The sequence below is a fragment of the Moschus berezovskii genome, chromosome 13 (assembly GCF_049115385.1).
Source record: "Moschus berezovskii isolate FMDL1 chromosome 13, NW_MosBer_1.0, whole genome shotgun sequence".
NCBI lineage: Eukaryota > Metazoa > Chordata > Mammalia > Artiodactyla > Moschidae > Moschus > Moschus berezovskii.
This window is the reverse complement of record NC_142472.1, coordinates 60,174,709-60,202,186: the sequence shown is the minus strand read 5'-3', so window position 1 is coordinate 60,202,186 and position 27,478 is coordinate 60,174,709. Positions and strand designations below refer to the sequence as shown.

The 27,478-nt window shown below is 39.2% G+C and overlaps 1 long non-coding RNA gene across 3 annotated transcripts in view; it reads left to right on the top strand.

Moving 5' to 3' along the window:
• Window positions 1-27,478, top strand: part of LOC148775851 (uncharacterized) — a 515,606-nt gene that overhangs the window by 212,811 nt on the left and 275,317 nt on the right. The window lies entirely within an intron of this gene.

Below are 27,478 nucleotides of genomic sequence, written 5' to 3'. Positions count from 1 at the left end.
CTGAGCTCTCTAACATCTTTCATGCACATGGCTAGTGGTTCTGTATGTGCTGCAGTTGGCACACCAGGAATTACATTATTTTAAATTGAGTTAGTTTCGTTATATTAAAAAAACTAATGTCTTTCTTTTCCACAGTTTGTTGTGATCCACACAGTCAAAGGCTTTGATGTAGTCAATAAAGCAGAAATAGATGTTCTTCTGGAACTCTCTTGCTTTTTTGATGATCCAACGGATGTTGGCAATTTGATCTCTGGTTCCTCTGCCTTTTCAAAATCCGGCTTGAACATCTGGAAGTTCATGGTTCACGTCCTGTTGAAGCCTGGCTCGGAGAATGTTGAGCATTACTTTGCTAGCGTGTGAGATAAGTGCAATTTTGCTATAGTTTGAGCATTCTTTGGCATTGCCTTTCTTAGGGATTGGAATGAAAAGTGACTTTTTCCAGTCCTGTGGCCACTGCTGAGTTTTCCAAATTTGCTGGCATATTGAGTGCAGCACTTTCACAGCAACATCTTTTAGCATTGGAAATAGATCAACTGGAATTCCATCACCTCCTCTAGCTTTGTTCGTAGTGATGCTTCCGAAGACCCAACTGACTTCACATTCCAGGATGTCTGGCTCTAGGGTTCTCTGGGCCTTGATGATCTTTTTTGTATAGTTCTTCTGTGTATTCTTGCCACCGCTTCTTAATATCTCTGCTTCTTTTAGGTTCATACCATTTTTGTCCTTTATTGAGCCCATCTTTGCATGAAATGTTCCTTTTGTATCTCTAATTTTCTTGAAGAGATCTCTAGTCTTTCCCGTTCTATTGTTTTCCTCTATTTCTTTGCATTGATCACTGAGGAAGGCTTTCTTATCTCTCCTTGCTATTCTTTGGAACTCTGCATTCAAATGGGTATATCTTTCCTTTTCTACTTTGCCTTTCACTTCTCTTCTTTTCAGAGCAATTTGTAAGGCCTCCTCAGACAGCCATTTTGCTTTTTTGCATTTCTTTTTCTTGGAGATGGTCTTGCTCCCTGCCTCCTCTACAGTGTCATGAACCTCTCTCCATACTCTTCGGGTACTCTGTCTATCAGATCTAATCCCTTGAATCTATTTGTCACTTCTACTGTATAGTCATAAGGGATTTGATTTAGGTCATACCTGAATGGCCTAGTGGTTTTCCCTACTTTCTTCAATTCAATTCTGAATTTGGCAATAAGGAGTTCATGGTCTGAGCTACAGTCAGCTCCCAGTCTTGTTTTTGCTGACTGTATAGAGCTTCTCCATCTTTGGCTGCAAAGAATATAATCAATATGATTTTGGTATTGACCATCTGGTGATGTCCATGTGTAGAGTCTTCTCTTGTGTTTGCTATGACCAGTGCATTTTCTTGGCAAAATTCTATTAGCCTTTGCCCTGCTTCATTCTGTAGTCCAAGGCCAGATTTGCCTGTTGCTCCTGACTTCCTACTTTTGCATTCCAGTTCCCTATAATGATGGAGAAGGAAATGGCAACCCACTCCAGTACTCTTGCCTGGAAAATCCCATGGACAGAGAAGCCCGGTGGGCTACAGTCCATGGAGTTGCAAAGAGTCGGACATGACTCAGTGATTTCACTTTCACTTTCCCTATAATGAAAAGGACATTATATACTTTTGGGTGTTAGTTCTAGAAGGACTTGTAGGTCTTCATAGAACCATTCAACTTCAGCTTCTTCAGCATTACTGGTTGGGGCATAAACTTGGAGTACTGTAATATTAAATGGTTTGCCTTGGAAACGAACAGAGATCATTCTGTCATTTTTGAGATTGCATCCAAGTACTGCATTTTGGACTCTTTTGTCATTGGGAATACCAGACCACCTGACCTGCCTCTAGAAAAATCTGTATGCAGGTCAGGAAGCAACAGTTAGAACTGGACATGGAACAACAGGCTGGTTCCAAATTGGGAAAGGAGCACATCAAGGCTGTATATTGTCACCCTGCTTTTTAACTTATATGCGGAGTACATCATGAGAAATGCTGGGCTGGATAAATCACAAGCTGGAATCAGGATTGCTGGGAGAAATATCAACACCCTCAGATATGCATATGACACCACCCTTATGGCAGGAACCGAAGAAGAACTAAAGAGCCTCTTGATGAAAGTGAAAGAGCAGAGTGAAAAAGTTATAAAACTCAACATTTAGAAAACTAAGATCATGACATCTGGTCCTATCACTTCATGGCAAATAGATGTGGAAACAATGGAAACAGTGACAGACTTTTTTGGGGGTGTGCTCCAAAATCACTGCAGATGGTGGCTGCAGCCATTAAAATTAAAAGACTCTTGCTCCTTGGAAGAAAAGTCATGACCAACCTAGACAGCATATTAAAAAGCAGAGATATTACTTTGCCAACAAAGGTCCATCTAGTCAAAGCTATAGTTTTTCCAGTAGTCATGTATGGATGTGAGAGTTGGACTAGAAAGAAGGCTGAGCACTGAAGAATTGATGTTTTTTTGGTGTTGGAGGAGATTCTTGAGAGTCCCTTGGACTACAAGGAGATCCAACCAGTCCATCCTAAAGGAAATTGGTCCTGAATATTCATTGGAAGGACTAATGCTGAAGTTGAAACTCCAATACTTTGGCCACCTGATGTGAAGAAGTGACTCATTGGAAAAGACCCTAATGCTGGGAAAGATTGAAGACAGAAGGAGGAGAAGGGGACGACAGAGGGTGAGATGTTTGGATGGCATCACTGACTCAATGGACATGAGTTTGAGTAAACTCTGGGAGTTGGTGATGGACAGGGAAGCCTGGCGTGCTGCAGTCCATGGGGTTACAAAGAGTCGGACACAACTGAGCGACTGAACTGAACTAAATGTCTTTCTTAGACTTTTCACTTTTTTGGTGGGAAAAAACTGAGGTAATTGTTTTGTATGTCAGATATTTTATTGCATATATGCCTGAATATATATTCATATGTGCATGCATTTTGTCTCCTGTTTTGAGTGATACAAAATTCTAGTTTCTAAAATTAACACCGCAACCCTCCTCCCTTCAATTTGAAGATTTTGTTTCTTTACCTACTTGATAGCAATGCTTACTGGCTATTAGTACTAGGATCCAATGTTTCTGATGAAAATTATGGTGTAATTCTGATTATTATTTCTTTAAAGAAATAATAATTTCTTTAAATATATAAATAATATAAATATATAAATAATTCACCTTCTTCTTGGGAAGCTTTTCCATTCTTTTTTTATTCTTACTCTGAAATTTCATGAGGATAAGATCCGTTAATCTTGCCTACACTTTTCATCTGAAGATGTCTGGGTTTTCCCATAGCTCTAAGCCTAGTTTTTGCCTATTGGCTTCAGTTCTTACCAGTACTTTAAGTTCAGGAAATAAAGTAGGCAAGCACATGTTGCCACAGAGAGAAGTTGTCAGAAATCTGCATTTTCCTTGTGGTCAAGAGAGAGGTTTTAGATGGTGGAAATTAGCGACGTCAGTGGGAAGGTATGGAACCATTTCAAAATCTGGCAGCACCAAGATATAGGGGATATGTGTTTACCTGAGAGTCGTGGAAATCAGGCTCTAGGCTTGTCCCTCCTTGATAAAATCTGGGTTGGAGTTCACTTTCTTTATCTGCAAAATAGAAATGTGGAAGCTTGATGACCTCCAAGAGCCTCTCCAGGGGTTCAAAGGTCTGCTCAGTGGTTCTCCTCAGGGGAATTCCATCCTCACTAAGGAGATTTTTGGGGTCACTTTTGGGATTTAGTATGCAGGGGCCAGGGATAACAAATATGTTTGAGTAAATGAGAAAAGCTTGCAAATGAAAGAATTATCCAGGAAAAAGTAAAAGCCAGTGATGTCCCTCTGGGAAATACCATGAGAAATAGGAACAACTAGCCGTGAAGAGATTTCTTCTGCTTCCTGGCTTCTCCTATCCTAGCCCTTTCCTGCAGGAGTAGGACATAATGGAAGCACCCTCGTGGCTGACAGAGCAATCTAACTTTGGCTGCAGATGAAATGTGCTGCTGCTTTGTCTCCCAGATTGCTGGAATTGAGCCACTCTGTCTCTTTGACTTTCTAGGTCAGACAGATGTCTTTCTCCTACGATCAATAACTATGTCCCATTACAAGCTTGCATGTTTTTGTGTCATTTTTCTTATCCATCTGGTTATGTTCATCCTGTTAAACCCACTTTCTTCAAACCAAAGACTGTGGAGAACAAATGTCATTCCCCATGGCTGAAGTGGAGAAGAGTCAGTCTAAAAGGCCAACTGTTACTATACAGAAGCCAGGGAATATTGATAATGGTTTAGATGTAGGAGGACTCTAAGCAGAACAAGGCCTGGCCTAGCGATTTTACAACTGTTCTGCATACCTGAGAGGAAAGACTTCAAATTCGGTAAAGGAAAGCACAGAAGATTCAGTTCAGTTCAGTCGCTCAGTCGTGTCCGACTCTCCGTGACCCCATGAATCACAGCACGCCAGGCCTCCCTGTCCATCACCAACTCCTGGAGTACACTCAAACTCATGTCCACAGAGTCGGTGATGCCATCCAGCCATCTCATTCTCGGTCGTCCCCTTCTCCTCCCGCCCCCAACCTTTCCCAGCATCAGAGTCTTTTCCAGTGAGTCAACTCGTGGCATGAGGTGGCCAAAGTATTGCAGTTTCAGCTTTAGCATCAGTCCTTCCAATGAACACCCAGGATTGATCTCCTCTAGAATGGACTGGTTGGATCTCCTTGCAGTACAAGCACAGAAGATTAAGAGCTACTAATTGGCTCTCGCCTTTGCTGCACTTTCATTAGCTTTGTAACTTGTATTGACTTAAGTGTAATTTGAAGATTCACTGTTTCATCTTGAAATATGTGTTTTGTATGTAGAAACCTGCTACTAACTTGGCTCAGATCCTCCTTAGAGACACTTTTTAACTGAAACAGTTCTTTCCAAGGAAAATATTATTTTTCAGGAATAACTAGTACAACTCTCACTATAGCACAATCTGAGATTCAGAGAAGTTTGGGAAGAAGCAACTTACGTGTCTTGCTCATTTGCCTCAGGTCCACCTGGGGCGGCCCTGGCCATCTGCACATTCTCTAACTCTGGACCTTGCTCCCATGGGACCTTGATCCCTAGGGATTTGTATTTAGTTTCATTTCCCCTTTACCCCCTTTTAATTTAATTACACTTGACTGCCATGGAGCTTCCCTGGTGGCTCAGATGGTGAAGAGTCTTCTTGCAATGTGGGAGTCTGCATGCAGTTTGATCCCTGGGTTGGGAGGATCCCCTGAAGAAGGATATGGCAACCCCACTCCAATATTCTTGCCTGGAGAATCCCATGGACGGAGGAGCCTGGTGGGCTATTGTCCATGGGGTAGCAAAGAATCAGACACGACTGAGAGGCTTCACTTACTTTAACTGCCGTTATTTTCTCAGTGTTGAATTTCATCTCTCAAAATCTTGATCAGTTCTGTTTTTTTGTCTAAATGTTTCACTCTTCTTCCCTACTTTGTGTTTAGGTGACTTCCACTGGTCCTTCAACCCTCAGTTCAGGAGCCATCATCCCAGGAAGTGTCCCTTTCTGTTCTTAGACTTGTCTCTATTATAACCTTTCTCTACGTGTGGTCTCTAGGTCCATATAGTCAAGGCTATGGTTTTTCCAGTAGTCATGTACTGACTCATGTACTCTCTCATGTTGTGAGAGCTGGACCATAAAGAAGGCAGAGTGCCAAAGAATTGATACTTTTGAACTGTGAACTTGGGCAAACTCTGGGAGGTGGTGAGGGACAGAGGGTGCTTGCTGCAGTCCGTGGGATCATGAAGAGTCAGACATGACTTGGTGACTGAACAACAACAAGGTGTGGTCTGAGAGAATGATCCCAGGAAGACATCTTAAAAGTGCAGATTCCTGGCCTGTATCCCATTCTTGCTGAATCAGAACTCTGGGTGGGACCCAGAATCCACAGTTTTCATAAGCTACTTAGTATGGTTTTGAGTGTATTTCTCTTTTTTTAAAAATATTAACTCATAAACCATTTGAGGGGAGCTGTGGCATATTGTTTACCTTTGTATCCATAGTATCTAAACAGCACCACACACATTGTAGGTATTGAATACAATCACACTAAAATGCAATTTAAAACCCAGGTTTGAGTCCTAGCTCTACCATTTGCTAGATATGGGGTTGGGACAAGTTATCAAAAGCTTCTGACTCTCGATTTATTAAGAAATAGAGATAATAATACCTACCTGTCAGTGCTTTGTGATGAACATGAGACATATATCATTATCAGTCTCATAGATTTTTAGATTTGAAATTTCTAACATTAAGAGGCTAAGAGGAAACTCCTAGGAGTGGAGGGATTTCTATGAAATGACATTTCAAAACACTGTGTGAATTGAAAGTTTTAACAAATAATCCAGAACTGAAAGGATTGACCTGCTTGGTTATCCCAATTCTCTTGCATTGATTTGCTGGACTGATGATTTTCTAGTTCAGCATTTCTGGTATTCAGTCTTTCCAGACAGTTAAATGATGGTAAACAAGGTGTTTATGTCTATACCTACTGAGTTGTTTGCCTACTGTCTCCAGCTCTCTTATTTCAGCAATGCATCCATCTATCCATCCAATCAGCCTCTGTTGAGCATGTACATGTTCAAAGTGTTATTAGTTATAATAGCTACCATTTTTTCTGAGCATCAGTGATGGAGTAGCTACCATGTTAAAAATTTTATGTACTTTATCTCAATTTTCATAGTAAGATTATGATACAGTGCTGATATTTATTCCTATTCTACAGAAGAAGATCTTAAGCATACACTTGCCCAAAAATCTTCTGGAAAGAAATGATGGAACCAGTTTTTTTTTTTTTTCATTTTTTGAATGTTGAGTTTTTTTTTAAATTTTATTGGAGGCAAATTACCTTACATTAATATATTGGTTGGTTTTGTCATACATTGACACGAATCCGCCCTGGGTGTACATGTGTTCCCTTTCTTGAACCCCCCTCCCACCTCCCTCTTCCCCATATCCTCCCTCCAGGTCATCCCCGTGCACCAGCCACAAGCATCCTGTATCATGCGTAGAACCTGGACTGGTGATTCATTTCACATATGATAATATACATGCTACATTGCCATTCTCCCAAATCATCCCACCTTCACCCTCTCCCACAGAGTCCCAAAGACTGTTCTATATACCTATGTCTCTTTTGCAGTCTCGTATACAGGGTTAAGGTTACCATCTTTCTAAATTCCATATATATGTGTTAGTATACTGTATTGATGAGGAGAATGTAGGCCAAACACCCTCCGACATAAATCACAGCAGGATCCTCCAAGACCCACCTCCCAGAATTTTGGAAATAAAAGCAAAAGTAAACAAATGGGACCTAATTAAAATCAAAAGCTTCTGCACAGCAAAGGAAACTATAAGCAAGGTGAAAAGACAGCCTTCAGAATGGGAGAAAATAATAGCAAATGAAGCAACTGATAAAGGATTAATCTCCAAAATATACAAGCAGCTCCTGCAGCTCAATTCCAGAAAAATAAATGACCCCATCAAAAAATGGGCAAAAGAACTAAACAGACATTTCTCCAAAGAAGACATACAGATGGCTAACAAACACATGAAAAAATGCTCAACATCCCTCATAATCAGAGAAATGCAAATCAAAACCACAATGAGATACCATTTCACACCAGTCAGAATGGCTGCTATCCAAAAGTCTACATGCAATAAATGCTGGAGAGGGTGTGGAGAAAAGGGAACCCTCTTACACTGTTGGTGGGAATGCAAACTAGTACAGCCACTATGGAGAACAGTGTGGAGATTCCTCAAAAAACTGGAAATAGAACTGCCATATGATCCTGCAATCGCACTCCTGGTCATACACACCGAGGAAACCAGAATCGAAAGAGACACATGTACTCCAATGTTCATTGCAGCACTGTTTATAATAGCCAGGACATGGAAGCAACCTAGATGTTCATCTGCAGACGAATGGATAAGAAAGCTTTGGTACATATACTCAATGGAGTATTTTTCAGCCATCAAAAAGAATGCATTTGAATCAGTTCTAATGAGGTGGATGAACTTGGAGCCTATTATACAGAGTGAAGTAAGCCAGAAAGGAACCAGGTTTTAAAACCAACGCGTAAGAAGGCTCTTACCCTAGAGCCCTCTCTAGGGTAACTGTTATAATAACTGTTGTAATACCCTGCTTCCTCTCACTTCAGTGTCCTTAAATCATATGCCCCTAGGAAGAAACATAACAGGAAGAAATACCGCAGTGTTTGCAGGAAAAAACATGTCAGTGACCAAAAACAAAAGAAACAACAAAATAATTCTCTCGTGATTACAAAAATCTCCTTTCTCATTATTATTCAAGGAATTAACAAAGTCAATTTTTTGTTCCATTTGTGCAGGCTTATATCTGTTTTGACTTTGTGTTTCCTATTTTGTTTAGTTTCAACTTTAGAGAATGGTAGAGACACTTTCTGTCTTTTCAGTTTTCAGTTCTATAGCTTTTGAATGCCGTAGCTGTGTTTCTCTAAGCACTACTGAATGGTATGGATCTGAAATATTAAGCCAGTTCCAATTTTCTCCCTAAGCCCAGTTATTACCCCCACTATTATGGTTGAAAACGGTTCCTTAGAGTTTTCACCAGAAATGGTGTATCTGTTCTTGATCAGATTGGTCCTTCACAGTTGAGGCAGTTTTTTGATGATTTGTCTTAGTAATGCCTTGTTCAGTTTACTAAGCACCAAACGTTGTCAGTCATTGGGGATTTCTGAAATGTCACAGGGATGATTAACACCTTGTCTTCTGAATTCTGCGTATCGAAATTGGCTCTAAAATGTGAAGCATTACTCAGGTGTGTGGTATTGCCTTTCTCTAATAGATTATTTAAAGCTTTTATCAGTCCTGACAGATTGAAAGGATGAGGTTATCTTGTAAATCTTTAGTACAGATTGAGGCAATAAATTAAAACACCATCATGAGCAGCTTTCATAGTGGCTTAAACAAATAATTAAATGATTATCGGCAGAATGAACAAATCCACAGGTCATTATGAAGTATACAGGAAAACCAATACATTACATTCTAAAGCTTACTTTTAAAAAAAAATCGGATTTTCTACTAAAGTGGTTTTTAAGTATTTGAAGCTCTGTGGAATAAAATAAATTAATTTGCAATCATTATTTTTCAAGGGAATGGTAAGAAATGAAATAAAAATGCCAGATATTGATATATGCTGAGGAAGAAAAGAACTATAATCAGTATTTATTGAAAACTAATGAATGTTCAGCCCAGTAACTTAATAGGGCATTAGTCATTTATCATCAAATTTCAAAAACTTGTGGATTGGAGGGATGATTGTAGGTTAGAGGAAAACTGTTGTAGGTTAGAGGAAAAAAATACCTAGTCCTTAAAGTTTCCTTACAAGAACTAGTCACAGTTGAACCATTCCTATATAAATCTATAATAAAATTTTGATTTTTATTTTAATGTTTTCATGATAAACATGCCATTAAAATATATTTGATATTTATGGAGGCGTAATCACTACCACAGGATTATCTATTAATATTAGTGATTGTAAGATTAATGAGATTGTAGGATTTATCTAGTTCTTGTATAAAAAATAGTCCAGTGACATTGGCTTTGAATATTTTTCTTGATTTCTGTTGTATGTTTTTTTAGCATGTAAACAAATGCTTTTCCAAAATAACTCAGAATATGTTCTTCATCCCTGTAAGAACAAGTCAGACAGAGGAAAGTCTGGCATGGCTAGTTTTAAGGCTTTCTATGAAACTCAGTGCCATGAATAGGACGGTAGTGCCAACCAGCACTAAGTAACCAGGACAGTTACTTCCATGGATGATGCCATGAAGACATCTTCATGGTTTCAGAAGAAATTATCTCTAGTTCATAAATGAGGGAACATATTACAACATGCAGGGGGAGGCTGAGGCTTCCATGATAGCTCAGTTGGTAAAGAATCTGCCTACAGTGCAGGAAACTCAGATTCAATCCCTAGGTTGGGAAGATCCCCTGGAGAAGGGAATGGCAACTAGCTCCAGTATTCTTGCCTGGAGAATTCCATGGACAGAGGAGCCTGGAAGGCTACAGTTCATGGGATCCGAAGAGCTGGACATGACTGAGCAACTAACACTTTCACTCAGAAGGTGGAAGAAAATAAACAGATTTATCAATGCATTAATTGTGATAAATATGCAGTTTCCAGAGGTAAACTGATTTTGTACATATATAAGTTTTTCATATGCTTTTCATATATATGATAGTCTAATGGAATATTTTATATGTTATTTCCACATTATATCTTTAAAAATATTTCTGTGGAGAAAAACTTTTATGTTTGAATAAAAATCTGTTTTACTAAGAATTTGCAGTGTTTATGTTATGCAATTAGCTTTGTTGCTAGGCAGCCCCAATAGCAGTTTTGATGTGTAATTTGCTTGAAACTATTAAAAGGGCTCTGCTGAAGTTTTGAAACCAACTGAATTATCCGCAGAGAGCGTAAGGTGTTGCTATTTTAATGAACTGAAGCTTTGCGTTTGGGATTAAGTTTAGTGAAACCAAAATAATTTGGCACTTTGGGAACTGAAATCTGTTGAACAAAGTTGAGAGGAATTTAGCATTCACTCTTGTCTCTTGGGGCATCCTAATCTTCGCCCACTAATGCCTACTCCATATCTTAATTCAGAAATACTTTTTCCTTAAAAGTGCATGCTTTCCAACTTCTGCTTGGAAGTGTTTCCTCTGTTTAAATCTGCTCTGTCCTTGCTTTCTTCACCCCATACAGTCAAGTAGTGGACATTATGATGAGGCAGGTCAGGGGGCCTCAGGTTTTCCCCCAACATGTCTGGCAGGCTCCCGTCTTAATGGTTGGAGGGCCATCCCAACGTCTTATACAGTTTTCACCTCTGTGACCAAGCCTTTAATCTGACGCTTGATTTACACTTTTAAAATTCTGACTTTGCTAGAAAGTTATCTTGGTCTCCTATAAGTTGTTATTTTGAGGGCTCAGACCCACCTCCCTCACCTGTGGGCTCACCTCCCAGAATCCTGACCCAGGTATGATGGCCAGAGTTTGTATATTCCAGTGGTAAAATTAAAGAGTTTCTCTCTGCCTTATTCTAGAATGGGATTTCCAGATAACCCTTGGTCTTAGGTGATTAAAACCCCCGCTAGTACAAATTCTAATCTGGATGGCACTTGGAAGACTGCTTAATAAATCAAAAGACACTGTTTCCTCCATTAGTTTCTTCTTGAGTTTATTTATTGTTATTATTTTTTCCTTAGCAGCAGTTGCAAGAATTACAGACTACCTGTTTGCTGCTGGTCTGGGCTGCTTAAAGAATGAAATCTCATGACCTGCAATGGTTATCCCCAGATGAGGTGTTTGAATATATACTTAGTTAAGGATGTGAATATATTATTTCTTTAAAAGTTACTTTATTATAGTTCTGAGTTTTCTTGTGAAAGGGAAAAATAAAAAGCAAAATATGATCCAGGCCTTTAAAAAAATACAGCTTGGGTCATTTTCCCATGATTACCATAAGTCTGATGGTTAGTTATATATAAATTTTTCATTTTGGTTTTGTTATTGTGTATTCTATATCACAAATAATTAGATAAAAAACAGTAGTCTACTAAATGATTTGTTTCTGGATGTGTGTGACTTAGAACAGTGTTTGATTTGTGGAGTTGATGAATGTCAGAGTATTTTAACTTGAACAAATCAGGGCAGAGTATTCAGATTTGGAAATGAAGCTCATGCAATGCTTGATACTCCAGTGATTCATAATAGTAAGTTAAAGCTTTTATTTCTAAGAGTGTAAAATTTTATTTCTATTAGTGTAAAAATTTCCAGTATGATGATATCTTAGACTACAAGCCATTAGCAACTCAGTTAAAATTAATTTATGAGATTTTTTCCAACATTAGAGTTGTCTGAGATGGAATAGTACATACAACTGGAAAATTTTGAAAGGAGCACACATGAACTTATTTACAAAATAGAAACAGACTCACGGACTTAGAGAATGACTTTATTGTTACCAGAGGGGAAAGGTGACAGGGAAGAGATCATTAGGGAATTTAGGATTGGCATGTACACATTGCTATATTTAAAATAGATAGCCAACAAGAAACCACTGTAAAAAAAAAAAAAAAAAAAGGAAGGGAAAAATTTACCAATAGCATTACATTTTTTTTTTTTTCAGTACATAACATAGGATTTTTATTTTGCTTTATAGTTAAATACATTGTATGAGGACTCCCAACCACAATCCTTTGGTGAAACTAATACAGAAAAAAATTTAAGAGATAATTTGATAAAAATGAAAATAAAAGCTCAATAACATGAAATGTTATTGGCTAGAAATACTCAGAAAATTATTCAAGATGAGAAACAGATTCATATATATAAGCTTAACTTCACTAGCTGAATTCAAACCTAACTTTTTTTTTTTCCTCATGTTTTAATTTTTATATTTTTTTTGTAATTAATTTATTTTTTATTGGAGGCAAATTATTTTACAATATTATATTGGTTGGTTTTGCCATACATTGAAATGAATTCGCCCCGGGTTTACATAAGTTCCCCCTCCTGAACCCCCCTCCCACCTCCCTCTTCCCTTTATCCTCCCTCTGGGTCATCCCCGCATGCCAGCCCCGAGCATCCTATAACATGCATTGACCCTGAACTAGTGATTCATTTCACATATGACAACATACGTGTTTCAATGACATTCTCCCAAATCATCCCACCCTCACCCTCTCCCACAGAGTCCCAAAGACTGATCTATACATCTGTGTCTCTTTTGCTATCTCCTATACAGGGTTATCATTTGCATCTTTCTAAATTCCATATATATGCGTTAGTATGCTGTATTGGTGTTTTTCTTTCTGGCTTACTTCACTCTGTATAATAGGCTCCAGTTTCATCCACCTCATTAGAACTGATTCAAATGCATTCTTTTTGATGGCTGAATAATACTCCATTGTGTATATGTACCAAAGCTTTCTTATCCATTCGTCTGCAGATGAACATCTAGGTTGCTTCCATGTCCTGGCTATTATAAACAGTGCTGCAATGAACATTGGAGTACATGTGTCTCTTTCGATTCTGGTTTCCTCGGTGTGTATGCCCAGGAGTGCGATTGCTGGATCATATGGCAGTTCTATTTCCAGTTTTTTGAGGAATCTCCACACTGTTCTCCATAGTGGCTGTACTAGTTTACATTCCCACCAACAGTGTAAGAGGGTTCCTTTCTCTCCACATCCTCTCCAGCATTTATTGCATGTAGACTTTTGGATAGCAGCCATTCAGGTGTGAAATGGTATCTCATTGTGGTTTTGATTTGCATCTCTCTGATTATGAGGGATGTTGAGCATTTTTTCATGTGTTTGTTAGCCATCTGTATGTCTTCTTTGGAGAAATGTCTGTTTAGTTCTTTGGCCCATTTTTTGATGGGGTCATTTATTTTTCTGGAATTGAGCTGCAGGAGCTGCTTGTATATTTTGGAGATTAATCCTTTATCAGTTGCTTCATTTGCTATTATTTTCTCCCATTCTGAAGGCTGTCTTTTCACCTTACTTATAGTTTCCTTTGCTGTGCAGAAGCTTTTGATTTTAATTAGGTCCCATTTGTTTATTTTTGCTTTTATTTCCAATATTCTGGGAGGTGGGTCATGGAGGATCCTGCTGTGATTTATGTCGGAGAGTGTTTTGCCTACGTTCTCCTCTAGGAGTTTTATAGTTTCTGGTCTTACATTTAGCTCTCTAATCCATTTTGAGTTTATTTTGGTGTATGGTGTTAGGAAGTGTTCTAGTTTCATTCTTTTACAAGTGGCTGACCAGTTTTCCCAGGACCACTTGTTAAAGAGACTGTCTTTTCTCCATTTTATATTCTTGCCTCCTTTGTCAAAGATAAGGTGTCCATAGGTGCGTGGATTTATCTCTGGGCTTTCTATTTTGTTCCATTGATCTATATTTCTGTCTTTATGCCAGTACCATACTGTCTTGATGACTGTGGCTTTGTAGTAGAGCCTGAAGTCTGGCAGGTTAATTCCCCCAGTTCCATTTTTCTTCCTCAAGATTGCTTTGGCTATTCGAGGTTTTTTGTATTTCCATACAAATTGTGAGATTATTTGTTCTAGTTCTGTGAAAAATATTGTTGGTAGCTTGATAGGGATTGCATTGAATGTATAAATTACTTTGGGTAGTATACTCATTTTTACAATATTTATTCTTCCAATCTACGAACATGGTATATTTCCCATCTATTAGTGTCCTCTTTGATTGCTTTCAGTAGTGTTTTATAGTTTTCTATGAACAAGTCTTTTGTTTCCTTAGGTAGATATATTCCTAAGTATTTAATTCTTTTCATTGCAACAGTGAATGGAATAGTTTCCTTAATTTCTCTTTCTATTTTCTCATTATTAGTGTATAGGAATGCAAGGGATTTCTGTGTGTTGATTTTATATCCTGCAACATTACTGTAATCATTGATTAGCTCTAGTAGTTTTCTGGTAGAGTCTCTAGGGTTTTCTGTGTAGAGGATCATGTCATCAGCGAACAGTGAAAGTTTTACTTCTTCTTTTCCAATTTGTATTCCTTTTATGTCTTTTTCTGCTCTGATTGCTGTAGCCAAAACTTCCAGAACTATGTTGAAGAGTAGTGGTGAGAGTGGGCACCCTTGTCTTGTTCCTGACTTTAGGGGAAATGCTTTCAGTTTTTCACCATTGAGGATAATGTTTGCTGTGGGTTTGTCATATATAGCTTTTATTATGTTGAGGTATGTCCCTTCTATTCCCACTTTCTGGAGGGTTTTGATCATAAATGGATGTTAAATTTTGTCAAAGGCTTTCTCTGCATCTATTGAGATAATCATATGATTTTTATTTTTCAGTTTGTTAATGTGGTGTATTACGTTGATTGATTTGCGGATTTTGAAGAATCCTTGCATTCCTGGGATAAAGCCCACTTGGTCATGATGTATGATCTTCTTAATATGTTGTTGGATTCTGATTGCTAGAATTTTGTTAAGGATTTTTGCATCTATGTTCATGAGTGATATTGGCCTGTAGTTTTCTTTTTTTGTGGGATCTTTACCAGGTTTTGGGATTAGGGTGATGGTGGCCTCATAGAAAGAGTTTGGAAGTTTCCCTTCTTCAGCAATTTTCTGGAAGAGTTTGAGTAGAATAGGTGTTAGCTCTTCTCTAAATTTTTGGTAGAATTCGGCTGTGAAGCCATCTGGACCTGGGCTTTTGTTTGCTGGAAGATTCCGGATTACAGCCTCTAGTTCCGTGCTTGTGATGGGTCTGTTCAGATTTTCTATTTCTTCCTGGTTCAGTTTTGGAAAGTTGTACTTTTCTAGGAATTTGTCCATTTCTTCCAGGTTATTCATTTTATTGCCATATAATTGCTGATAGTATTCTCTAATAATCCTTTGTATTTCTGTGTTGTCGGCTGTGATCTCTCCATTTTCATTTCTAATTTTATTGATTTGGTTCTTCTCCCTTTGTTTCTTGATAAGTCTGGCTAGTGGTTTGTCAATTTTATTTACCTTCTCAAAGAACCATCTTTTGGCTTTGTTGATTTTTGCTATGGTCTCTTTTGTTTCTTTTGCATTTATGTTTGCCCTAATTTTTACGATTTCTTTCCTTCTACTAACCCTGGGGTTCTTCATTTCTTCCTTTTCTAGTTGCTTTAGATGTAGAGTTAGGTTATTTAGTTGACTTTTTTCTTGTTTCTTGAGGTGTGCCTGTATTGCTATGAACTTCCCCCTTAGCACTGCTTTTACAGTGTCCCAGAGGTTTTGGGTTGTTGTGTTTTCATTTTCATTCATTTCTATGCATATTTTGATTTCTCTTTTGATTTCTTCTATGATTTGTTCATTATTCAGCAGTGTGTTGTTCAGCCTCCATATGTTGGCATTTTTAATAGTTTTTCTCTTGTAATTGAGATCTAATCTTACTGCATTGTGGTCAGAAAAAATGCATGGAATGATTTCAACATTTTTGAATTTACCAAGGCTAGATTTATGGCCCAGGATGTGATCTATCCTGGAAAAGTTTCCGTGTGCGCTTGAGAAAAAGGTGAAATTCATTGTTTTGGGGTGAAATGTCCTATAGATATCTATTAGGTCTAACTGGTCTATTGTATCATTTAAAGTTTGTGTTTCCTTGTTAATTTTCTGTTTAGTTGATCTATCCATAGATGTAAGTGGGGTATTAACATCTCCCACTATTATTGCATTATTGTTAATTTCCCCTTTCATACTTGTTAGTAATTGTCTTACATATTGCGGTGCTCCTATGTTGGGTGCATAAATATTTATAATTGTTATATCTTCATCTTGGATTAATCCTTTGATCATTATGTAGTTTCCTTCTTTGTCTCTTTTCACAGCCTTTGTTTTAAAGTCTATTTTATCTGATGTGAGTATTGCTACTCCTGCTTTCTTTTGGTCTCTATTTGCATGGAATATCTTTTTCCAGCCCTTCACTTTCAGTCTGTATGTGTCCCTCGTTTTGAGGTGGGTCTCTTGCAGACAACATATATGGGGGTCTTGTTTTTGTATCCATTCAGTCAGCCTTTGTCTTTTGGTTGGGGCATTCAACCCATTTACGTTTAAGGTAATTATTGATAAGTACGATCCCGTAGACATTTTCTTTATTGCTTTGGGTTCGAGTTTATACACCCTTTCTGTGTTTCCTGTCTAGAAAAGATCCTTTAGCATTTGTTGGAGAGCTGGTTTGGTAATGCTGAATTCTCTCAGCTTTTGCTTGTCTGTAAAGCTTTTGATTTCTCCTTCATATTTGAATGAGATCCTTGCTGGGTACAGTAGTCTGGGCTGTAGGTTATTTTCTTTCATCACTTTAAGTATGTCTTGCCATTCCCTCCTGGCCTGAAGAGTTTCTGTTGAAAGATCAGCTGTTATCCTTATGGGAATCCCCTTGTGTGTTATTTGCTGTTTTTCCCTTGCTGCTTTTAATATTTGTTCTTTGTGTTTGATCTTTGTTAATTTGATTAATATGTGTCTTGGAGTATTTCGCCTTGGGTTTATCCTGTTGGGGACTCTCTGGGTTTCTTGGACTTGGGTGATTATTTCTTTCCCCATTTTAGGGAAGTTTTCAACTATTATCTCCTCAAGTATTCTTTCATGGTCTTTCTTTTTGTCTTCTTCTTCTGGGACTCCTATGATTCGAATGTTGGAGCGTTTAACATTGTCCCAGAGGTCTCTAATATTGTTCTCATTTCTTTTAATTTGTTTTTCTTTTTTCCTCTCTGTTTCATTTATTTCTACAATTCTATCTTCTAGCTCGCTTATCCTGTCTTCTGCCTCTGTTATTCTACTGTTTGTTCCTTCGAGAGTGTTTCTGATCTCATCTATTGCATTATTCATTGTATATTTACTCTTTTTTATTTCCTCTAAGTCCTTATTAAACCTTTCTTCCATCTTCTCAATCTTTTTCTCCAGGTTATTTATTTGTAACTCCATTTTGCTTTCAAGATTTTGAATCATTTTCACCATCAAAATTCAAAATTCTTTATCAGGTAGATTCCCTATATCTTCCTCTTTTGTTTGTGTTGATGGGCATTTATCTTGTTCCTTTACTTGCTGGGTATTTCTCTGTCTCTTCATCTTGCTTATAATGCTTTGCTTGGGGTGGCCTTTCCTTCTTCTGGCCATTTGTGGAATTCTCTTTATTATGTAGTTTCCTCGTTGTGTGTGGGGTTGGACAGGTGACTTGTCCGGGTTCCCTGGTTACAGAAGCTTGTGTCGGTGTTCTGGTGGGTGGAGCTGGATTTGTTCTCTCTGGAGTGCAATGAAGTGTCCAGTAATGAGTTATGAGATGTCAGGGGGTTTGGAGTGACTTTGGGCAGCCTGTATATTGAAGCTCAGGGCTAGTTTCCTGTGTTACTGGAGAATTTGTGTGGTATGTCTTGCTCTGGAACTTGTTGACCCTTGGGTGGTGCTTGGTTTTAGTGTAGGTATGGAGACGTATGATGAGCTCCTATCGATTAATGTTCCCTGGAGTCAGGAGTTCTCTGGTGTTCTCAGGATTCGGGCTTAAGCCTCTTGCCTCTGGTTTTTGGTCTTATTCTTGGAGTAACCTCTAGATGTCTCTATCTGTCATTTCCAAGGTGGATCCCTCTGTTTTAGCTTCTGTTTGCTGGTCTCTTCAGTGTCTAATTTCCACCCTGATACTAGGGGGTGGGTGGACACTTTTTAAGGCTCAGTTGTTCAGTCCTGTTCTAGGAAGGGAGGAACGCTGCAGACGAATATCTCTGGCGTCTGTGGGGAGTGCTCGCAGCGTCTCGGCCACACTGGGTTTGCCCCCGCTCACAGCGCATGTGCTGTCCCAGTCTACACTGCACAGGCTCTCAGTTGCTCTGCCGGGAACTGTCCGAGGCCGGCGCCGGGTTGTATGCACTTCCCAGGTCTGAGCGGCTCAAGTTCAGGTTCTCAGGTATCGACAAAGGCGCAGACTTGGTTGGGCCTGCGTTTTGTGCCTTCCCTGGTCCGAGCAGTTCAGGGGACCAGGTGTTTGGCGAGCGCTGTCTCTGCGACTTATTGCCTCCCCAGTCCCCGCCACTCAGTTTTCTGGGTATACAACCGGCGCACCTTCTCAGGGGGATATCGACCGGCCCGAGCCCAAGAAGTCCTGATTAGCAACAAGCCTGTCTGCAGTTTGTATCAAATGCCTTTCTGGGGCCGCGGTTGCCCGCTCCAGCTCTGGCTGTGCTCCCTGCCTGTCTCGGCGGGGGATGGGGGATGGGCCGACCGCAGCCGGCTCACTCTGCTCAGTCCTTTATTCTGTGCACGGGGCTGGCTGAGTCTTGGGTTAGAGCTTTCCGCCTTTTCGTGGGAAAGCTATCCCACAGTCTGCTTTGCTCTCCCCAGTTCTCTCAAATTGTTCTCGCGGCATTCAAGCCCAGTCCTCTCTCTAAGCAGTTCAGCCGGCTCCTCCCTGCCCAGCCCCCGCTTGCTAATGGCGTATGCAGGCATCTGCGCTGCTTCTCCGCTGGGAGTTACCCTTTGGCGGGTAGTCTGTGGGTTTTAAAAAAATCTTAAAAAAAAAGAGGGTTATGTGGCCCTCTGATCTTCCAAGGCTCGCCACAGATTCGCCAGTGAGATTGTTTCCTGGTGTTTGGAAACTTCTCTCTTTTTAAAGCCTCCCTTCCCGGGACGGAGCTCCGTCCTTACTTCTTTTGTCTCGCTTTTTATCTTTTATGTTTTTTCCTACCTCCTTTCGAAGACAATGGGCTGCTTTTCTGGGTGCCTGACGTCCTCTGCCAGCATTCAGAAGTTGTTTTGTGGACTTTACTCACGTTCAAATGTTCTTTTGATGAATTTGTGGGGGAGAGAGTGGTCTCGCCGTCCTATTCCTCCGCCATCTTGTTCCTCCCCTATGAGCCTTACATTTTATACTTATCCTTACCCTCTTGTTTCTTTTTATGTACTGAAAGTAGGTCTTTTTTTTCATATTTGGGGTTTCCTATAACATCTTTTTTCTTCTGTAAAAGATTGAAAATCCTTTAATGCCAACAGTCAAAAATGGACATGACTCATGGTTTTGGTTTCATGTAGACAATAATGAACTTTCCAATTTGGCCAAATTTTGGCTTTGTGTTTTTAGCAATTAGTGTTATGTTATACTTTTTTATTTAGCTATATATTTCCCTATTATACTGTGAATTCTTGTGAGCCTGTGGTTGGTAGGAAACTTGTTATATCCAGCATAGCACTTAGTCCCGTAGTATTGATAGATGTCTAGCAAACATTTTTCCAAATGAATTTATTTAAATGCCAGGCAATATTGAGTCAAAGTAACTCCACTATTGAGCTTATTTCCATTGAAAATATCCTCAATGGCAAGCAAATACACTAGCTTCTAAAATATTCTAGCCCAGAATATCTGCCTATAGCAAATCAGCATCGTCTTTAAGTTGGTGGCTTAGTTGTACTTCAAGAAAACAGCTTTATGATATCATATAAATACAGGCAGAACTTGATTATCTAGCCTTTCAAAGTGTGATGGATTGCCTCTTTCCTTAAGAGGTGAATAAATCATTACAACCTCATAAATCTTAGTAATCAGTTTTCCTCCTAGTTTAAAGAATTTTCATGAATAGCTCACAGGGGGTCCATTAAACAAGGGTGGTAGAAGAGAAGTAGGTAAAAAAAAAAAGAAAGGAAAGGAAAGCTAAAATGAAAAATGGAAAGGGTGTGGGTAAGCCATTGTATAGCTGACATGGATGTAACATGGTTTCTGTGCTATCTTTGTCATGTGGAATAAAACTAGGCTCCCAAAAGGAAAGACTTACTAGTGAGTGGTAAGTAGACTGCTTGTTACCAGGAAAGAATGCTTCCTGGCTCTGTCCATTTCAGGGCTCTGGATGGGTGACATTGGGGAGTTTTTATCTTCGTCTCTGGGAGGAGCAACTACAGGGAAATTGGAACTTAAATTTAACTGATGGATAAATCACCCAAGGCCCAAAGCATATTTTCTTTTTTGTTGTTGTTCTTAAATTTATTTATTTATTTTTGGCTGTGTTGTGTCTTCATTGCTGTGTGCAGGTTTTCTCTAGTTGGCAGCAAGTAGGAGCTACTCTTTTGCTCTGCATCATGTGGGGTCTTCCCAGATAAGAGATTGAACCCATGTCCCATGTACTGGCAGGTGGATTCTTAACCACTGGACCACCAGGGAAGTCCCTTCAAAGCCTATCTTCTATGTTAACACTTGCCTTTGGTGTCATATGGACTTGGGTAAAGAAATGTATGCCATGTGATGTCATGAGATTTGTATACAAAGAAAGTTTTTGTGTTGTTTTTGTTTTGTTTGGTGTCCTTTTGTATCTGTGTGCTGGCTGTTGCAAAGCTTATTCCTCAGAAGGGAGGAAGAAGAGAAGGTATAAAGTGCATTTTCTCTAATGATATTCCTCATCCATTTTTCCCCTTTGATGTAGCACCCAAGTCCATTCAAAACTAAGCATGTTTGAATTTTTCTTATAAGCGAAAACTTATGTGTCTTTGGTGGTCACTGGCTTATTTGTAATGCTAGCAGAATTTAACTAAAAGACAGCATATTCAGTTGAGTATGGGATGTTTCTGTTATATGCTAAAGTGAAACGCTTTTGTCATTCAATAATATTCATTAAACAAAAACTAATTTAAGAGCCTATTTATTATGTGTCAAATCCAGTGCTAAGCACTGAGATTTGAGATCCAAGCGGGTAAGATTATATTTCTGCCATCCTGGAACTTCAAGTCCTGTGAAAAATCACAAACAAGTATTAGACAATTTAAACAATTTAGTCTGCTTTGTTTGATGACGTACCTCCATACTTTCAATATTGACTGATATATAATTGGTGCTCAGGAGATGTTTATTAAATGAAGACTATCTATGAGGTAAATGTTATAATGGGGAAGGAAAGAGTGCCATGGGATCAGAGAAGTCTTCCCCCACTCCAGCTTTATTGAGGTTGACAAATACAATAGTAATATATTTAAAGTGTACACTGTGATGGTTTGATACACCCACTCACATACACACATGTATTATTTTGTACTTTTGATGATAGCCATCTTAATAGGTGTGATGTAGTATCCTATGGATCATGGAAAAAGCAAGAGAGTTCCAGAAAAACATCTATTTCTGCTATATTGACTATGCCAAAGCCTTTGACTGTGTGGATCACAATAAACTGTGGAAAATTCTGAAAGAGATGGGAATACCAGACCACCTGACCTGCCTCTTGAGAAACCTGTATGCAGGTCAGAAAGCAACAGTTAGAACTGGACATGGAACAACAGACTGGTTCCAAATAGGAAAAGAAGTACCTCAAGGCTGTATATTGTCACCCTGCTTATTTAACTTATATGCAGAGTACATCATGAGGAATGCTGGGCTGGAAGAAGCACAAGCTGGAATCAAGATTGCTGGGAGAAATGTCAGTTACCTCAGATATGCAGATGACACCACCCTTATGGCAGAAAGTGAAGAGGAACTCAAAGGCCTCTTGATGAAAGTGAAAGAGGAGAGTGAAAAGGTTGGCTTGAAGCTCAACATTCAGAAAATGAAGATCATGGCATCTGGTCCCATCACTTCATGGGAAATAGATGGAAAAACAGTGGAAACAGTGTCAGACTTTATTTTTTTGGGCTCCAAAATCACTGTGGATGCTGATTGCAGCCATGAAATTAAAAGACGCTTGCTTCTTGGAAGGAAAGTTATGACCAACCTAGATAGCATATTAAAAAGCAGAGACATTACTTTGCCAACCAAGGTTTGTCTAGTCAAGGCTATGGTTTTTCCCGTGGTCATGTATGGATGTGAGAGTTGGACTGTGAAAAAAGCTGAGCGCCAAAGAGTTGATGCTTTTGAACTGTGGTGTTGGCGAAGACTCTTGAGAGTCCCTTGGACTGCAAGGAGATCCAACCAGTCCATTCTAAAGGAGATCAATCCTGGGTGTTCATTGGAAGGACTGATGCTAAAGCTGAAGCTCCAATACTTTGGCCACCTCATGGGAAGAGTTGACTCACTGGAAAAGACTGATGCTGGGAAGGATTGGGGGCAGAAGGAGAAGGGGACGACAGAGAATGAGATGGCTGGATGGCATCACCGACTCGATGGAGGTGAGTTTTGGTGAACTCTGGGAGTTGGTGATGGACAGGGAGGACTGGCGTGCTGTGATTCATGGGGTCACAGAGTCGGACACGACTGAGCGACTGAACTGAACTGAACTGTATTATCCTATTGTGTTTGAGCGAGCATCTTTTCATATACCTGTTGGTCATTTGTATATCTTATTTAGGAAAATGTCTATTCCGTTTCTTTTCCCATTTTTAATTTGGGTTTTTATTTTTTGCTGTTGGGTTAAGAGAGTTCCTTTTATACTTTGGATATTAGCCCTTTATCAGTTATATGATTAACAACTATTTTCTCCCATTCATTAGGTAGCCTTGTTTTAATTGCTTGCTTTGCTTTGCATAAACTTTTCAGTTTGATGTAATTCCACTCGTTGAATTTTGCCTTTTTTTCCTTTGCAATGGTGAACTGAAAATGTGCCTAGTTAAGACCATATAATGATGTTTCTATTGAAGGAAAGAAAAAAGTGAAACTGTAACTTGTAACCGTGGTACAAGCTAGGCCTGCACATGGTCCCATCTCTGCATAGAAGTGCATGTAAATTGTAGCCCAACAGCCAAAATTATTTTAAAAGTTGTTTTTATACTTGAATTTCTTAAAGAACATTGAAAAGAATCCAGATTATGTCTTCAAACAGAGTTGAAAAGCTTCTTTCCTCTCCTCGTATTTTTATGTATTTCACAGCTGTGGACCATAAGGTGACATCCACTGTAAAGATCACACCTTTCTGACTGCTTTTTTGATGTCTGAGACAGGGACAGTATCAGATTGGTCAGTTTGCTGATTATAGCTCATCAGGTGTTCACAGAGACGTTTTCTATCCTCACTCTCTGTCACATTCATTTAGAAGTCCCATTGTTATTTATGTCACACACATGCACATATACCCACACTCATACAGACATATATGAATCAATTAATGATTAGTGTGGTGTGATTTATTTATTTGTATATATTTGATATTGTGAAATATATCATACATAGGTCTTGAAATGATTCAGTAACATTTCTGCCTGGACACACTGAGATTTAAAACAACTTCTGGTTCCATTTAATAGCAACAAAATCCACAAATCTTCATAAGCAGTGAAGTGTAATGAAGGTTGAACATTTTAAAAATCTTTTATATCATTGCAACAATGAAGGGAAATGCGTAAGACTAGAAGCAATTCATGCCATATGGTTGTAATAAGAGAGACACTCCAGACAAAACAAAATTAACAACAACAACAACAAATGGATCATTCAGGAGCCTGTAAAAAAGGTAGAAGTCAGATGGGTCAGGGGAAATACCCATAGCCCTCACCTCCAACTTCTGCTTCTCACTACTACTGATCCCAGCCATAGGTTCTTGCCTACATCCTCAAGAAGCAATGTCAACTGAACTATTTCTATTTCTTTTCTCCTATTTCATGGGAAAAGTATACATCCCTTAGCCCTCCTAAGATATCGTGCGTGCTGCATGTTACCAGGAGATGAAACTACATATAATCTCACGTAAAGATACAAACAAATACCATATGCTTAAGAGGGACTCTGACTTTCTTCTTGATCAAAGTATATTTAAGACATATGACAAAATTTGAAGACATTCTGCTGTATGATTTTGCCAGACACAAAAAGTCAACTAATGAACTTATATGAAGCGCCTGTAGTAGTCAAAACCATACAGATAGAAAATAGAATAGTGTTTGCCAGGGGCTTGAGAGGGGGTAACTGGAGAGTTTTTATTTAGTATGTATAGACTTTCAGTTGATGAAGATGTTCTAGAATTGGCTTGTGTTAATTATTACACAGTAGTTGATTCATTGGAAAAGAGTCTGATGCTAGGAGGGATTGGGGGTGGGAGGAGACGGGGACGACAGAGAATGAGATGGCTGGATAGCATCACCGACTCTGTGGACATGAGTTTGAGTGAGCTACAGGAGTTGGTGATGGACAGGGAGGCCTGGCGTGCTGTGATTCATGGGGTTGCAAAGAGTCAGACACGACTGAGCGACTGAACTGAACTGAATGTTATTTATTTAATGTTACTGAACTGTACACTTGAAAATGGTTCACATGGTAAATTTTATGGTATGTGTATTTTGTGCATGCATGAGTGCTAAGTTGCTTCAGTTGTGTATGACTGTTTGTGACCCTGTGAACCATAGCCTGCCAGGGTTCTCTGTCCATGGGATTCTCTAGGCAAGAATACTGGAGTGGGTTGCCATGCCTTCCTCCAGGGGATCTTCCTGATCCAGAGATCAAACCCACATCTCTTATATTTCCTGCATTGGTGCCACTACCCATACACAAAAAGACGGTGCAGGGCAAAACTCACCACATTTGAAATATACTGAATACTCTGGAGCTGGAACAAGTCACTTCCTCTCAATCACCAGAGTACAGGCCATGAGAGTTCAAAGGAGACTTATTAATATGACTTGCCTTCATCATGTTGCATCCAGGTGCTCATTACAGATGGCCCACACACCCTAAAGGAGAGGGATCAATGTAGGGGCTTCTGAGTTGAGTGCTTATCTCACTATTAAACATCAACCTCAAAGACAAAACAAACTCCAACATAAATATATCATTTGCCTTTGTTTATTTCACATCCACATAAATTAAGAGGCTAAATGAGATGAGAAATATTTCATTGATAGAGTATTAATCACTAGATAATACACACTGTGAAAACAGCTCATCAGAATCCATTAATGTTTTATTAATCCTATTTTTACATGATATTTTTGATTTGAAAAACAATGCTCTCTTTCAGCATCTGGTAACACTCGGATGCACTATACAAAAACCCATGGGGAGCATTAGACACCTTACATAGAGTTTTCCTTGTTTGGTGTTACAGGTACTCCATGTGTTGATGCCATGATTGTGCATTTCCTTCTGCATTTTTGACTCTAAACATGATTTTTTCAAAAGATTCAGTGGATCACAGTTTCTAGCATTGAAGAGTTACAAATCAGAAGTCTAGGCAAGAAAAGTCAGTATTACTTTCTCTTAAAAAACTTGTTTGGCCCCCAAAGTGGAAGGCTGCTAGAGCAACACTTGGCTGGCTTTCCTTGTTCCTCCACTGTTTGTCTTATAGGTAATCTTCCTGGAGACAGGAATGTTTTCCCAGCTTCCGTTTGCTTGTTTAAATGCTAAACAATCCTTTAAGACTTATTGGAAGCCCTGTCAGCACCATGATCCCTTCCTGATTAGCCTAACCTCCTGCAATGTTCTTGCACAGCGTTTATTTTCAGAATACTCCCTCAGAATTATCATTCACTGAACTTGCACATGTGCTTCTGTAAGGATGTATGTGTGTTAGCTTCCCAGGCGGGCCCCAGCGATCCCCACCTCCTGGTTTTCACACACTTGTGTGGTCCCCTTCCACATTTCATCAGAGCTCGTCCATATGACTACAGTCCGTGGCAGGAGTGATGGTATGTCACTTCTAATATTTGAATGTAGCTTCCACCTTGGATGCCTTCTTTCTCAGATTATTCTCCTCAAAGAAAGCCAGCTCCCATGTCCCGAGACTACTCAGACCATCTGTGGATAGAGCCCTGTGCTAACTGAAGTCTCTGGTAAACAAGCAGGCAAAAACCTGAGGCCTGCCAACAACTATATGGTTGAGATTGGAAGTGGTTAATCCCTTCGTGGATTAGTCTGCGGCCCCAGTGGGTGTCTTCTCTGTAACCTTCTCAAATACTTTGAGTCAGATTCACCTGGCCAAACTGCTCTCAGCTCCTTGTCCTATAGCAACTGTGAGATAATGAATGTTGATCTAATAATTTTGGGGTAATTTGTTATGTAGCCTTAGATGACTAGTATTTTATCTCCCCAGCTAGACTATAAGCTCCTTGAAGAAGAATTTCCAGCTTTCTGATTCCTCATGGTGCTCACATTTATCTATTCAGCTTAAGATAGAAAGATAGAAAAGTATTTTTTATCCACCAGCTTAAACTTTTTCACAGGTACCAACTATTCTGAACAGTGCCTGTGAGGTCAGTAGGAGAAAATTGGCACTACTAAAGCTGTTCTAATATGAATGGGACAAGTTAAAGATAATTATTTACCATGGGCCTAAAACTTAGCAGAAGCTGATGTCTAAACCCTGATTTAGAAAAGAATCTATGAAGTCAACATGTTTCAAATCTTTTGGTTCCCTGAGCTCTCTGGAGGTCCCACATTGTCCTCTTCTGCTGCCGGTTCTTTCGCAGGCACTGCTGTCCTTAACCTGCTCTGAGCACTGTGGGTTCTGCAGTCCTGATACTCTCAGCAGAGTCACATCGCAGATTGACTCTGACCCATGACCTCCATTGCGTCATTCTTTGGTATTGGCCCTATGATTTCAGATAAAGATAACATCTCAAGCCTGTTGCAAAAGGAGGAAGAAAAGAAAACACACCATCTTATAGAATTGATGCAAACTAAAAAATTGAAGTGTATTCTCTCCCACTCTCTTTGTCTCCCATCCCTGTTCATCAAGGTGCTCTGGCAAGAGAGCTATTTTAGGATAAACAGTAATTGGTATGAGGAACATGTGTTGATATTCTGCATCTATGAGATATAACTATTAACAGATGGATGTTATTTATAAACTCTTGCATGTTTATCCTGGTTCTTTTGAACTCTTTTCTGAGTCTATCAGCTGCTGCTGTTGGGATAATTAATTACACAACCCAATTCACTTAAAAAGTTTGAAATGCACGTTGTCTATATGATCTGCATATTGAATCCTCTTGTTCATGCTGTCCAGTGTTTTAGATGCCACTCATTGCCTAAGACGCACACACACACACACACACACACAGACAAATACA